The 14,267-nt window shown below is 37.5% G+C and overlaps 1 protein-coding gene across 1 annotated transcript in view; it reads right to left on the bottom strand.

The window, feature by feature from the left end:
- The window catches only part of TOX3 (TOX high mobility group box family member 3), an 83,733-nt gene that overhangs the window by 26,327 nt on the left and 43,139 nt on the right, over window positions 1–14,267 (bottom strand).

Here is a 14,267-nt window from a genome sequence, read left to right as displayed (position 1 = left end):
TGAACATCAGTTGACTGTATTAGAGAAATATTTATTCTTTTTATGGATTAGTATGGAAAAGAGGATGTGGCTAACTGGTGATTTACATGCACGGTTCTCTTAAATGGCAGCAGTCAGATGTTCATAGGAAAGTAGGTAGACTGGTAACTATCTTTATACACACACAGGCATTTCATAAGCTTTGCTTTTCAAGAACAAATACCATTGGTGTGTTTGTGTTGTCAGCTGAAACACTAAGCTATGGAGTTTTAAACCTCCTTTGTGTTTCTAAGGTTCTATTTACTACGAGGCATAGTGAAAAAAATATAATAAAGGGTAGCAAAAAAGGAAAAAGTCCCTACGCCACATTTATGTATGTTATCTATGTTCATTAGTGTTGTAAACTAATATTTAATATCTAACACAGCATTGTGGGCAAGAGTGAAAAAAGGATTGCTGAAATCTCTGAACACATTTTTTTTTATAAACTGTCATTAAAATGGCCTTCTCACACCATGAAAGTTAAGAATCTGCATCAGCATTTCTATCCTGACCTCCTATTTTCTGAGTTTTATAACTGAAATATAAATCTTTCCTTGGGTCTTTTCCTTGTCTTGCGAAGTCTTGAGTGCATTTTACTTGAAGTGATTTTTTTTAAAAATACACATTTTTGATACTACTGGGCTCTACAATGAGTTTGTGAGGATGAGGAAATATTCATTTTCACAGCCACCCCCACAATTGTCTGCTCCAAATGAGATAATCCAAAATGCTGCCAGAGCGGGATGAATCCATAATGAAAACGGATATCCTTCACCCTCACTCAGTACTTTGTCCAACTTACTGCCTGGAGGTCTTGGTGATGAAGAGGTTTGAGACCTTGCCCCTCATACCTGCAGCATCAGAGAATGGGATTGGGGGAAGAAAACTGGGTCTTTTCTTGAAAGGGTTAATTTCCCTGAAAGACACAAGAACCTTTCCCCAAACTCAAATAAGGGACAACTGCAGCAGCATTGGGAGGAGGGAAGAAAAAGAAGATGGGTAAAGGGAACTCGGGTCTGATCCAAAGTCCACTGTAGTAAAATGAATATCTTTCCACCGACTTCACTGGCCTTTAGATCCCACTCTTGGAGATGGCAGACTTTAGAAACAGGATAGAAGACAGAACTGGAGGAAGTGGAGAAGGGAAGGCAAGAGATCAACTGCAACTTACAAAATTAGAGAGTAAAATCTCCACCCCAAAATATGAAGCGATACACAAATTGTATCTAGGATATAATCTAAGTAAAACTGGTGTTTATGGCATACATATACTATGTAATAACTACAACTAACTATATAGCTAAAGATGATGTCAATATAAAATTCACCCAGGGGCTTAGTTTTTAGAGTCAGCCATTGCATATTAACCGGAATTTTTTCCTGCCAAGATCTTGTGTGGATTTTTAGCATACAGACTTAGTACGCATGCACAGCAGTGAGACTGACATGATAGATTTCTCATGTCAGTGAGCCAAGAACTAAGAAGGATTTACATGAAAAACTATAATGGCTCCAAAGGAGCTGTTCTTTTCTACAGTCCCAAAACAAATCACTTACTAAAATAATGTCTAAATACAGTCCTGTACAAGAGTGATTTTATCACTATCTACTGGGTAGAGCCAAATTCAATCCTACTATATAAATGAGCACATCTTTCCTGACGTTGGACCTGCTCACAACAGGCCTGGTTTTGGCTATATACACCTGGTCTTCATATACTTAAGTACAACATAGGTTGAGGCAGATCTGAATGCCAACTGTTTTTTCTCAATTTTATGCAATTCACAGATTGAAAATTATGTCTGTGTGTCGTTAAGAATGTGGAACAAAATGAGAAAACAAGGAAAGTCAAAGTGAAGGTTGCAACTACATTTTTAACTTGCTATTGTGATTGAGAATTGCAGCTCCTATTTTATATAACTTCAGAAACTAGCCTCAGACAATGCAGTATCTGTGCTGTCAATGTGTATCACAATTTCAACATTATTTAATTGTAGGTTTTTGTCTGTGAATTAGAAATCCATTAAGACAAACTATGTTTTATCAGTGAGCATTTTAAAGATTAAACTTACTTATTATCTAACAGTAACCACAAATGACACAGGAAAATAAAATGGTTATTATCTTAAGGACCTAAACAATTCAAAAAACAAATTAAGCTTAGAGTGAAATAAGAACTGGGTTAGAAATCCTCTTCTGAACAGTTAGTATGCGAATGTAATTACTGAAGAAACTACAGCTAATCAGCTGTGAATTGTATCCATTAATTAGTATTTGCCCTGGAGAAATGAGAAAAAATCAGTAACAATGTTAACACCGCAATGCACTGATGAGTACTGAAACACAGTGCCCTCAGCAGTTAGTCAAGCAGGTGGCTCCAATGGTCCAAGTAATTTTAAAAGCTCTCACCTGAAGTGCAGAGCTGGAATTACAAAGCACTTCTTGCATATCTTTTGTATCTATATAAGGCTATAATTAATGGCTTTTAATTTAGAAACACTTTATGATCATCTGGGAACAGTTATAAATCATTCTAAATAGAACAAGGAGTTCTACTCTATTTTAGTAAAATATTTAATTTAGAATAGGCAGGCAAATCAAACCTGTTGTGTGAAATGAGTCAACACCTATCTCCATTTATTTTCTGAAAACTCACTTGCCTAGGCTGACATATACCAGTAGTCCACATACTTGAGAACAGGGGTGCAAAAGGAGGGCTAGATCCTGCAATTTAATTCACATGAGCACAACCCTTGTGACGCTTCACTGATTTCCCTGACTGGGGCATTAAGGTGGATCCAGCTGCTGGATCTATCCCTGATACCTTACTGTTTGAGTTGACCTATGTGTTGTTTTAAAAATTACTTAGTAATAATAGGTTTCAGAGCAGCAGCCGTGTTAGTCTTAATCCGCAAAAAGAAAAGGAGTACTTGTGGCACCTTAGAGACTACCAGGTGCCACAAGTACTCCTTTTCTTTTTTTAGTAATAATAGTCAGTAATACTTTGTACTATACGGCATCTTTCACCTGAAAATCTCAAAATCACTGTACAACTAATAATGAATAAAAGTCTCTGGAGGAACATGCAGTGTTATCCCCAGTTATACAGAAACAGAGGAACCATAAGTGACTTTCCCAGGTCACAAAGCAAGTCTGCAGCCCAACTGAAAACAGAACAAGTTTTGCTGGCTGCCAGTCCTGTGTTCAGCCATTATTAGCTCATGCTTGTTTGATTTCAAGAATTGCACAAAGTCCAATTCCAATACTGACTAAGATTTGCACCTGGTCTCACTTTTATACATGTACACCATATGCACACTGTATTTTGATGGAGCAAAAGAAACTGTATATGCACCCTCATGTTCTGCAATGCACTGAAAAAAGAAAAGCAGGTAAGATGTTTTGAACAAACTGTAGATCATCTCTTTCATTCATTCTGCATGTACAATGCCTAGGAGCCTCTCAAATTCACAGGCCATTTAGGTCAATTTCACGGTCATAAGTAGTAAAAAATCATAATTTTCATGATTTCAGCTATCTACACTGGAAATTTCATGTTGTTGTAATTGTACGGGTCCTAACCCAAAAAGGAGTTGTGGGGAGGTGGCAAGGTTATTGTGGGGGGGATCGAGGGGGGAAGTGTGCAATACTGCTACCCTTACTTCTGTGCTACTGCTGGCGGTGACTGCCTTCAGAGTCGGGCAGCTGGAGAGAGGTGACTGCTGGTACCAACAGCAGCACAGAAGTAAGGATGGCCTGGTATGTTATTGCCATCTTTACTTCTGCGCTACTGCCTAGAGAGCTGGGTCCTCAGTCAGCAGCCGCCACTCTCCAGCCACTCAGCTCTGAAGGCAGCTCAGAAGTAAGGCTGGCAATTCTGCGACGCCCCGAAAATAACCTTGTGACCTCCCCCCGTAACTCCCTTTTGGGTCAAGATCCCCAATTTGAGAAACGCTGGTCTCTCCTGTGAAATCTGTATAGTATAGGGTAAAAAACACACAAAGGACCAGATTTCACGGTCCAAGATGCATTTTTCATGGCCGTGAATTTGCTAGGGCCCTAGCAATGCCCATTCAAGTGAGTGGGAGCTCTTCATTAAAACTAATGACATTATTTGGTCCTATGTCTTTAAAATTACAACAGTCCTTGGGGTGAAATAGCCTTGGACTTCAGTGGGGCCAGGATTTCATCCTTTTTTCTCTCTCATAAGGTTAGGTAGGTGGGGTGGGTGTTTGTTTTCACTTTGGGGAAGGGTAAGAAATCTCTAGTAGCTCATTCTTAGTGCCAATCCAAAGCAGCCAAGTAATTGCCATTCTGTAGTCCAGTAGACCACCCTTGCTGGTCTTCTCAATTACATACTTTCAATTACAATGCTTGAACTGAAATGTCTAATCTCACTACAGATTGCAGTTTTTAAAAACATTTTTCCATATTAGTTTAAAGCAGTGATACTTAGACTGAGGTTCAGGAGTGGCAAGTGGCTGTAATGAATCTCCTGCAGCTCTTTATAGCACATGATATTAAAACACTGTGTGATTTAATTATTAAGCAATCTAAGTTATTAACCAGTCAGGATGCTTTTACTATGTTACTTTAGGGTTTTCAATCTGTTCCCTGTAACCAGGAGGGCTAGAAACTTTTTTTTTGGTAAATGAAAGTTGAAATTCTCATGAATTCATATGAAACCAGGAGCTGAGGCAATACTGTCAGGAACACATCACAGGTGAAAGGTTCATAGAGTCTGGCTTCCTCTCCAACATAGCCTCCTCAAAAACCTCAAAAAATTAAATTTTGGGCTATAGAGTATGTTATTCTTCTGTAGCAGTGATGAGGCAAAACACATTTCCAGAAAGTAAAATAAAAGCGACAGTACATAATCAACTTTATATTATACCCTGTTCTAAAACCATGACCATATTTTCACAGCTGTACCAATAAGCCTCAAATCTGAAAGTATGAAAAATATGGTGGAGAATAATTCACTCTAAAATATCCCATGATTTTCAGAACATTAACTATGAGTGAGATGGGGAGCGTTTAGATACGTAGGATGAAATCTTGGTCCCACTAAGGTCAATGATAACATGGCCACTGACTTCAATGGGGCCAGGATTTTACCCATAATACTTAGCAATTCTTAAATAACCAAACTGTACACATTACCATCCTTTTAACTACCAAAACCCTAGTATAAATCTGTTTGAAAATTAGTGAATAAAAATGAACATTTAGTCTTGAGATAACTCATCCCTGGTATTCACACTAGAAAGACGCAGATAGACAAATGCGTAAAATTTTCAAAATGCCACCCACCTGCCTCAATGGGACTTGCGGTGAAAGGGAACAGTCCCAGCAGCAAGGGAGGGAGACACTTGCTCCTCTACCCTGAAAGTCTCTGGCACCCATTGGCCAGCTGGGAGGGAGGGTGTTGACTGGCCAGCATATCACAGCTCCCAGGATTTAACATGGAGCGTCTTTCAGCTCTGTTCCAGTGGCCTCACGCTAGTCACCCCAAACTAGGAATTGGAATCCAGTTGACAGATGCTGCATGTCTAGACATTCAACCCTTTGGGGGGGGGGGTCAGGAAGGAATTTGTTCTCCCATGGGCCAACTGGCAGAGGACAAGGAGGTTTTTTTGTCTTCCTCACAGCACCTCCAAGCCACAGCAGGTTAAGTAGGAACACGTTTAATGCCTAACACAGGTACTTGGGTTGAGTTGTTTATTCATTGCAACTTGCAGCCAGTTTCCAGGGCATTTAAGAGGATAAAATGAACAGTTCTCCATAGTAAAAGATCTGGGATTTTGGTGATAGGCCTTGGGCTCATGGGATAGGGTGAGAGCTTGTGGCCTTCGCAGGCTGAGATTAGACTTGTGGCCCTTGCAGGCTGAGGTCCCCATCCTTCTGCACCCCCTGTTCCCCTGGCCGGGGGGAGGGTACTAGGACTCAGACACAGATGAGTCCTGGAGCATAGGCTGAGGAGAGCCTATCCCAAGTTATGGATTTTCTGGTCATGATCCCTGTAACCCTGGCATGGGAACCAACTAAATGCTTCGTAGAGGAGAGTGAGAGTGATGGGCAGGTAGTGCCCCTCCCACGTTAAAGTTTAATAAAAGTTGCAACCTGCCACTTAATTTCACGCATGTGTCTGTCCTCATTTTGCCACTATGTCCGCATCAAAGTGCTTTTAGGTGACTTAAGAGCCTAAGTCCAATGGACTTTCAATAGATTTCGGCCACTAGACTATTTAGGCGCCTTTGAAAATGTTGCCCAAATGTCTTCTATCGAACACAAACAACAATTTTTTATAGTCATAGTACTTTTACCCTCAACTGTGAAACCTGACTCACCAAGCAAATCTATCATATAGTCCCAATCAAACTCCTCTTGTTAGTATAGACTAACCAGGCAAACACAAGGAACAAAAGGAGAAGCTTTTTGTTCCAGCCAAGAACAAAAAACAAAATCTGGCAATAAGAATAGGCAGCAAAGATGTACTGAAATCACACCACGGTAAAAAAAAAAAATCACAATATGTCAAGACAGCGAATGGGCCCACTGGTATCATATTAACAGAACATATCATGAATTGGAAAAAAAACCCCAAACTTATTTACGCCACTTGAAGAAAAGTTTATAATTCTGTACTCAAAGTACTATAAGTTTGAGGAGGATATGCCATACTTCTCTTACAGAACAGATATGCTGAATCCCTTATTTAGGTGAAAATGGAACTCATATTTAACTAATGCAACAACCTGTGCCTTCATAATTATTAGTAAATAAATATCAAATAAATATTTAGAGCCAAATATTTAATGGGTTCTCAGTGTGGTCTTTAAACATCATATTCTGCAAACCCTTACACCTAATTCCTGCAAACTCTCATTCATAGCCCCATTGACTTCAGTGGGTAGATTTGTAAATAAACATTATATGGTTGGTTGCAGGACAGGGCCCTAACAAAGCACTCTCAACAAACTACAGGTCTGAACAGTAGAATTCAGACAACTACCTCATTTGTATGAGCAAATATTCTTTGTATCTGCATTTTAGGTAGACAGACATCCACATTCTATCATTTGTGCTCTCATTTCATTGCTTCTATAAAATGGCACTCTCTAAAATAAAGTTAGAAGCCATATTTTTAAAATGTGGCCATTAATTAAATTATATATATTTAACTACTTGCACAAGAATATGTATATTTGTGCAAGTAGATATATTATAATTATTGTATCTACTAAATATGACCATTACATTATTATATATATTCATTTCATGTAGAAAAATATCTACTTGCACAAATATATGTATGTTTGTGGAAGTAAATATTATATATAATTATTATTATGGCAAAGATCTCAGCTCTATCTTCATTTTGGCAAATTAATTCCTGAGAGTCTATACCATCTTTATGAATAATAATAAAAAAAAGATAATGATCCCAAAAGATGTAATTACAGACCAGAACTAAATTACTTTGCAGGTCTAAGTACTGTATCTTCATAATTCCACTAGAGAACATCTTCACTGCATTTGGGCAGATTTGATTTTGCTGCCTGACCAATAATTACAGCTCTCGCAAATACAATGTCTGATAAGGACATCAATTAAGAATGAGCATTGTGTTATTTTTAAAAAAATAAAAATCATCATGTTCACAGCCTGTCTGATTGAATGAAATGCCAAATTAAATTAATGGAGATTGCTAAATCTAGCTAGCTGGTGGGGAGCCATGCAGAAAGTGGGACAGCATAGACAATAAACTGTCTGTAATTAAAAGACGAGAAGCTAGACTAATGCTACTTCAACCTGATTACTCCAAACACCACAATATACATAAAATCATTCTGACAACAAAGTGTGAAGAGTGGGAGGAGGTTTTGAACAACTAATATCTACAAACACCAATGTCGTAATCAACTGCATTAACTGCTACAGAAAATTATAAAGCAAATATTATTTGTTCCCATCATGAAAAACTACTTACTTCTTCAGTTCACACAACTGCAATGTAAAATAATTCACCAACAGTTACCACCTATCTCTCTCATTTTTTTTTAGGTAGTGCCTTCGCTTTAAGTATAGTGGACATATAGCTCCTGGACCCATGAATCAAGGAACACAGGGCTCTTTAGATGATCTGAAAGAGCAAGTCTCCACAACCATTTAAATGCTTCAGAAACTTTAGGTTATATTGCAAATTATTTCATTTTACTTTTGCAATTAAAAATGAAGAGGCATATTCGGCTCTCAGGTTCACTGATGTAAATCTAGAGTAAATCCATTGTCTTCAGTGGAATTGCTTGGGATTTACACTGTTATAACTGAATCCCAAATCCTTTTAAAAAAAAAAAAATCAAAAGGGAATGTCAATTCCATCTCAGAGTGAATCCAAAATAGTGCTCTGAGTATTGTGGCTGCTTGGGGACCCTGCAATTTCAGTACTTTGTCTTGCAAGATAGAAAAACTTCTGAAATAAGTAAATTGTAAATTACAATAAAGGCTATCGGTAATGGATATAACAGTAGACAAGCCACAGCAGCTCAATATGGAGAAACTTGGATGTTCAGAATGTAAGAGGGTTAGACGAGAAATAATCCTCTGGTATTCTGTTGGAGTCTGAAGAAGTCACGCAGGGCATACAATGAGGTGTGGTGAGGAAGGGATGTTGGAATTATTATGCAATGGTTAACAGCCCTCTGGGTTTAGTAAAAATCACATGTAATCAAAAGTGAACATTTGTGTGTATTTGATCAAGTACTACGTCATTGGTCAAGACGCAAGTTATGGTATACTTACTAGTTCATCCTTCCTGCATTTCTACATACATTTCGAAAGCTCATACAATGCAATTTACCTCAGAGATCCACTAAGGCACAGTATGATGAAAATAGTTTAATTCTAACTTTGTGAGACATATAATTAAAAATACATATTAAAATACAGAATAATACATTTTCTTCTGCAAGCACATTCATTTCCTATTTGCATATGCACACAAATTTCCCACAGGAAGACTTGTAAAAAAATAACAGTTCATACCAGAAGCTACTCTAAAGATTTTTTGAACAAAAGAAGTTAATATCTAAGTCTTATACTACCAGCCATCCACATACAGGAGTTCCCTCAGGTGATATATTTGCAACTTGATTACTCCTCCACTGCTTAAAAATCAGGAGTGAAAGGCTGAAGTCAATGGGAAAGCTCCATTTTGCCTAGACCTTACTTTGACTGAAACTATGCCAGTGATCTGCAACTAAGCCACCAGGCAAGCAGAATCTTAAAATAAATTACAGCATTACCTAACCCTAACCCCCCCCAACTCCCAATTCTGCAATCACATTTGCACATGCTCAGCTTTAAGCATGCGAGTAGTCCCATTAATTGTTCATTAATGTTAAGCATACGTTTTAGTGTTTGAGGGATCAATATCTTATGCAGAACTATAGTTTTAAAAAATTGCTTGACTTGACTTCAGTGGGACTACTCCAATTTTAAAGTAGAGCATGTGCATATGTGTCTGTAGTACTGCAACCTAGATTTTGTACATTGGTTTGTTGTTTTAAAAACAAAGGAAGAAAATCTCATTGAGACAAAATTTTTTGGAATGTCCTGAAGATGACAGTGGTAAACTAAATTGTATTCATACATTCCCAGTCTCTATCAAACATACTGTTTGCAAATCTGAAGATTTAAAAGTTTTCAACAAGCAATTAAAGTGAATATATTTAAAATTACTTTTAAATGCCTTTAGCCAGCAAGTAAAATCTTCAACAATAATAAAAAAAACCTTGACAATCTCTCCAATTTCAGCCAAACCATTTAATATGAAATCCTTCTTCAGCGAATTCCATGGCCAGCAGCAGTAACTTAATGATATTTTGCCAAGTATGGGACTGTTCTACTCTTGGAACAGTAAAATGAAGAATATTTAATGGTCTAAAATTATAGCCATTTTCAGTTCCTTTAGGAAGTATACAGTCTATAAAAATTACTCCCTCAAGAAATAAGTTACTTTTTATAAAGACACAGTATGATAGTTTTGTTTGGCTTGCACTGGAAGTAATACAGAATGTGTTATTATGGGCCTCTTATGCTGATTTGTGCAGCACTGTACATCACACACAGCTGTGTGAATAAAATTATTAAATCTAATAAGTTAAAAAATAAAATTTGATTATATAAACTGTCATTAAATTAATTTACTTCGTTCCAAAGGTGATCTAAAGATTATCACATAGATACAACCTTTCGCTTTTCCATTTGTTGTCAAATGTTCAGAGAGCTCCAATTTACCATCTAATGTGTTTGTGTTTCTACACCTGACTATTTTATAGCACCAGTTTTCTCCACTGACTTCTGAAGAGCTATACAGATGTAAAGCTGGTGTAATAGAGTAAAGAATCAGGCACTATGTTTTTGTGAGAGTATATCTGCGCCTCTATATACACCCCCCAACACACACACACACACACACCATATCACATTATATATATTTTTCTTTCAGAGGTAAATACAAATATTAACTAAACTAGGTACTCTAGGTTTCATGTAAAAATCATCTCAAGAAGATCTACAGACGTTATTTCAAGGAGTTCTGCAGTCACTGTCATCACACCCTGTTGCCACCTGAGGCTTAGAACACTTTCAAGATCAAATGCTGAGATAAACACACACAGACACAAAACCCACAGTAACAGACAATACATTTAAAAAAAATATTAAAACTTGAAAATTGTGTTTTTAATGTTTTCACTGATTTGTTAATTTTAGCCTAATTTTACTTTTCAGAGATTTTTCACTGATGAGTTGTGAAACTTCTTTTAATGATGAATCTCATGAGTGCATGTTTGTCTGTTGGAATCAGTCTGATTGTATGTCAACAAAGGGAACATACAGCAAAACAACAGAAGGTCTTTGCTCACATGGCAAAACATCTTGATTATATATATTTTTCTATGACTTTACGATTGCCAGGATTCCCACAGGGAAAGCTTTTTACCAAAAAGATAATCTTATAGGTTTCATTTGTTCTCTCTATTTAACAGTAGTATTGATTTATTTATCTAAAATCTTTTACCAAGAAATAGCTCAAATGAGACATAACATTGAATTCCTGATGGGGTCCAGGGGCAGGAGGAAGTTAAATTACATTTTTCCCTGTAACTTCTCTAAAGCACACAAGCAAGGATAGAGCCGTATTGTTCCCTCCCCACAGAACCAACTACAGCAGAGCAGACATTAATTATTCCAACCTCTGCAAGGTTTCTCAATGGAGAAGGACTTGCAGCCTCACAAAATGGATATGGCTTTCAACTTCTGTGGAACACAACAACCTGCAGCAAAGGCCAAGCACAACTCTGTGGATCTAACTCTGGGATTGCCTACCCCTTTCCTTTGTGAGGCCTTCAGGCCCAATGCAAATCACCGTAAAGTCAATGGCAGTTTTTTTACAAGATTTTAATGGGAGCTGGATTTGGCCTCCTAGCTATAAGGCTACTCCAACTGACGTTGTGCCTTCTCTGAAAAGGACAGAAATCATGGAGTGGTGTCACCAGATCTCTGCTTCGAAGTCTGCTCGATCCTGCTCCCCTTTCCATGGTCCTTCTCTTATTGGCCAGCACAAGCAGAGCAGATCAATTTACCCTTTATTCTTCACTTCCTTTAAATACACTTTGTTTCAACTGTTTATTTTTAATTGGTCTGGCTGTAACTTAGAGACAGTTCCTAAAAAAAAAAAAGCAATACCATAAAATATAGACTCAATCATCATCATCATATGAACTTTTGGGGTTTGGCCTTCATCTTCAAGGCACTAAGTTAATACAATCAAGGAATTAATCAGGTGTCTCATTTATTTTAGCATTTTATATAAGCTGTCTAAATACTGAATCTAAGTATTTCTTAACATAATGACAGCATTTTATTCTTAGAATCCCAAGAAATAGTTTTATCCCACTACATTGAAGATTACCGTAACATTTTCTCACATGAATTTAAAGTGATGTGATTATTCTGCAATTGGTCTATAAGTAGCTTTTCTTAGAATCTTATATCGAATTTCACTCACTTCAGCAAAACCTGTACATTTCATTCTGGACTATGATTTAAACTATACTACACAGTAACAAATTATATCAAGCTTTAAATGTAAAATTGATAGAGAAAGAGTGAAGCACATATAGTATTTTATAATGATCATAATAGAAGATTAGTCAAGCCACTTTTTGGCTAAGTACAGTACATGAAGGCAATTTTATACATCTCATTTCTTAGTCACGTTGACACTACAGTTCCTTTAATTTTTTCTGTGATGGCGTAGTCTCCATTTTCGTAAACACTGCTCAGTATCAAATGAAAAATCAGCACATTTTATTTTACTTTTTAAATCGTATATTAATTCTACTTTGTTGTATACAAGCCTGCATCTAGTAACATAGTGAAGGTAGCTCTCAGCACTATGATTTTGGCCCTACAGTGAGCACACTACAGAGAGACGGGCAGACCACCACCAGAGTTAGAACCCTCCACCAAAATCATTCCAGAAAAATGGGGGACCTTTTCACCTGGGTCTTCCATCCCTCATAATATCTCTCCATGGGTTTGGAGAACCTTTCCCTCTCAATATTATACATTTTTTACAATAGCACCCACTATGTGCTAGGTACTTTGCAAATATTCAAGAATGATGCTCCAAGGAGTTCATAAGCTTAAGAAAAGACACACAAGCAGACAGAGGGTGTTGGAAGGGGAGCATCAGCAACCCATTTATATGCAAGTCTATCTGATTTGCTATAGGCAATAAGGCAAAAGTGGGCCTTTAAGAGGGTCTTAAATGTGGACAGTGTCGTAGCTTTGCAGATGAGATCAGGGAGGTCATATCACACACAGAGGGTCACATGGAAGAAGTCACAGAAGTGGTTCTACAAGAAGCTGACAGACGTAAAGTCCAGGCTGAGAACCTTGCCTCAGTGAAGAGGTGTTCAAATATTAAAGTTTTAAAAGGTAATCCATATAATTATCTTCTTTGCTACACTTGATTTCTAATATAGGAAAAGCAATATAAGACCTAGTAAACCCTGGCCAAAGTATATATCTTTGACTCTTTAATCCTAAGGGAAAGGGCACTTCCTTCTAGAGGTGCATAAAGATTAAGTGTTTTTATTGGGATTTTTGGCCCAAGATTTGGATAAGAAAATAGTGAATATTCCCCAAGGGCAGCGCCTCTCCACTCACCCAAATCTCTACTTGAGGCTTCGGGCTGGTCTGAAGTTTAAAAAAAAAAAAAAAAAAAAAAAAGCTGAAACACATTTTTCCATAGAAGTAACCTCATAATAATTTTCTCCTGGTTCTTTATCTTGCATCATCAACCTAAAACCTGCATCATTCTTTCAGACTTGCAGAGATTTCAGACAACACTCTTAAAACAGCATAATTGGCCGTCCATGAAAATGCTTTTATATAAGAGCTTTTCCTCCCTCTTCTACATTAAGTACAGAGTGACTGTAACAGCTAGTATTAAGAGAAAGAGGAGGAAGAAACAAGTTCTCAATTTCATAAGGACTGCTAGCACAAATGAATCATCAAGGGAATCTGATAATGGTAATATATTACAAGGTTGGTTTCAAAGCGACTCAGAAGAAAAAAGAAACTCATAGAAAATCAAACTGCAAGCAACCTTTTGTGCAAGGCCGGGCAGGAAAATAAGAAGTAATAAAGAAAAGCCTGAATAAAACACCTGCAAGTAGTGCTAGTGGTGAAGAAAGAGGCCATTTGCCCACATAGATTAAGCAATAATCTTTGATTCACACATTTGTAGCAGTATTGTATTACGGGAATATCATTTGCAGCTATACTATTTGATACCAAAAATAGTAAAAGAGCTACCACTTTTCACGCTTAGGGTACAAACAGATCATCTTCTGACCACAGGAAGAAATTCCTACTCCATTATATGATTAACCAAAAGGTGAGAGAGAGTGTGTGCGCGCGCGCGCACGCACATGCATGCATCACACGTGTGAATGACATTTACACTCCTTTCAAATAGCAGTAGCCGATACAGAATTCTTCAAAAACAGATTAGCTGAACAACAGATTTTTTCTGGAGTGGCGAAGTCTTATGTTCCTATGGAAGGCTTTCAGCATCCTTGAGTGTGAGCTATCATGTTTCCCCTCTGCAGACTTGCCTTCTACAAAGGTTAGCTTCAGGTAAGATGGGTGTTTTGTTGGCCACCTCC

This window comes from Dermochelys coriacea, chromosome 12 (assembly GCF_009764565.3).
Source record: "Dermochelys coriacea isolate rDerCor1 chromosome 12, rDerCor1.pri.v4, whole genome shotgun sequence".
NCBI lineage: Eukaryota > Metazoa > Chordata > Testudines > Dermochelyidae > Dermochelys > Dermochelys coriacea.
Note: the sequence above shows the minus strand (reverse complement) of the source record. Positions and strands in the feature narration are given on the sequence as shown.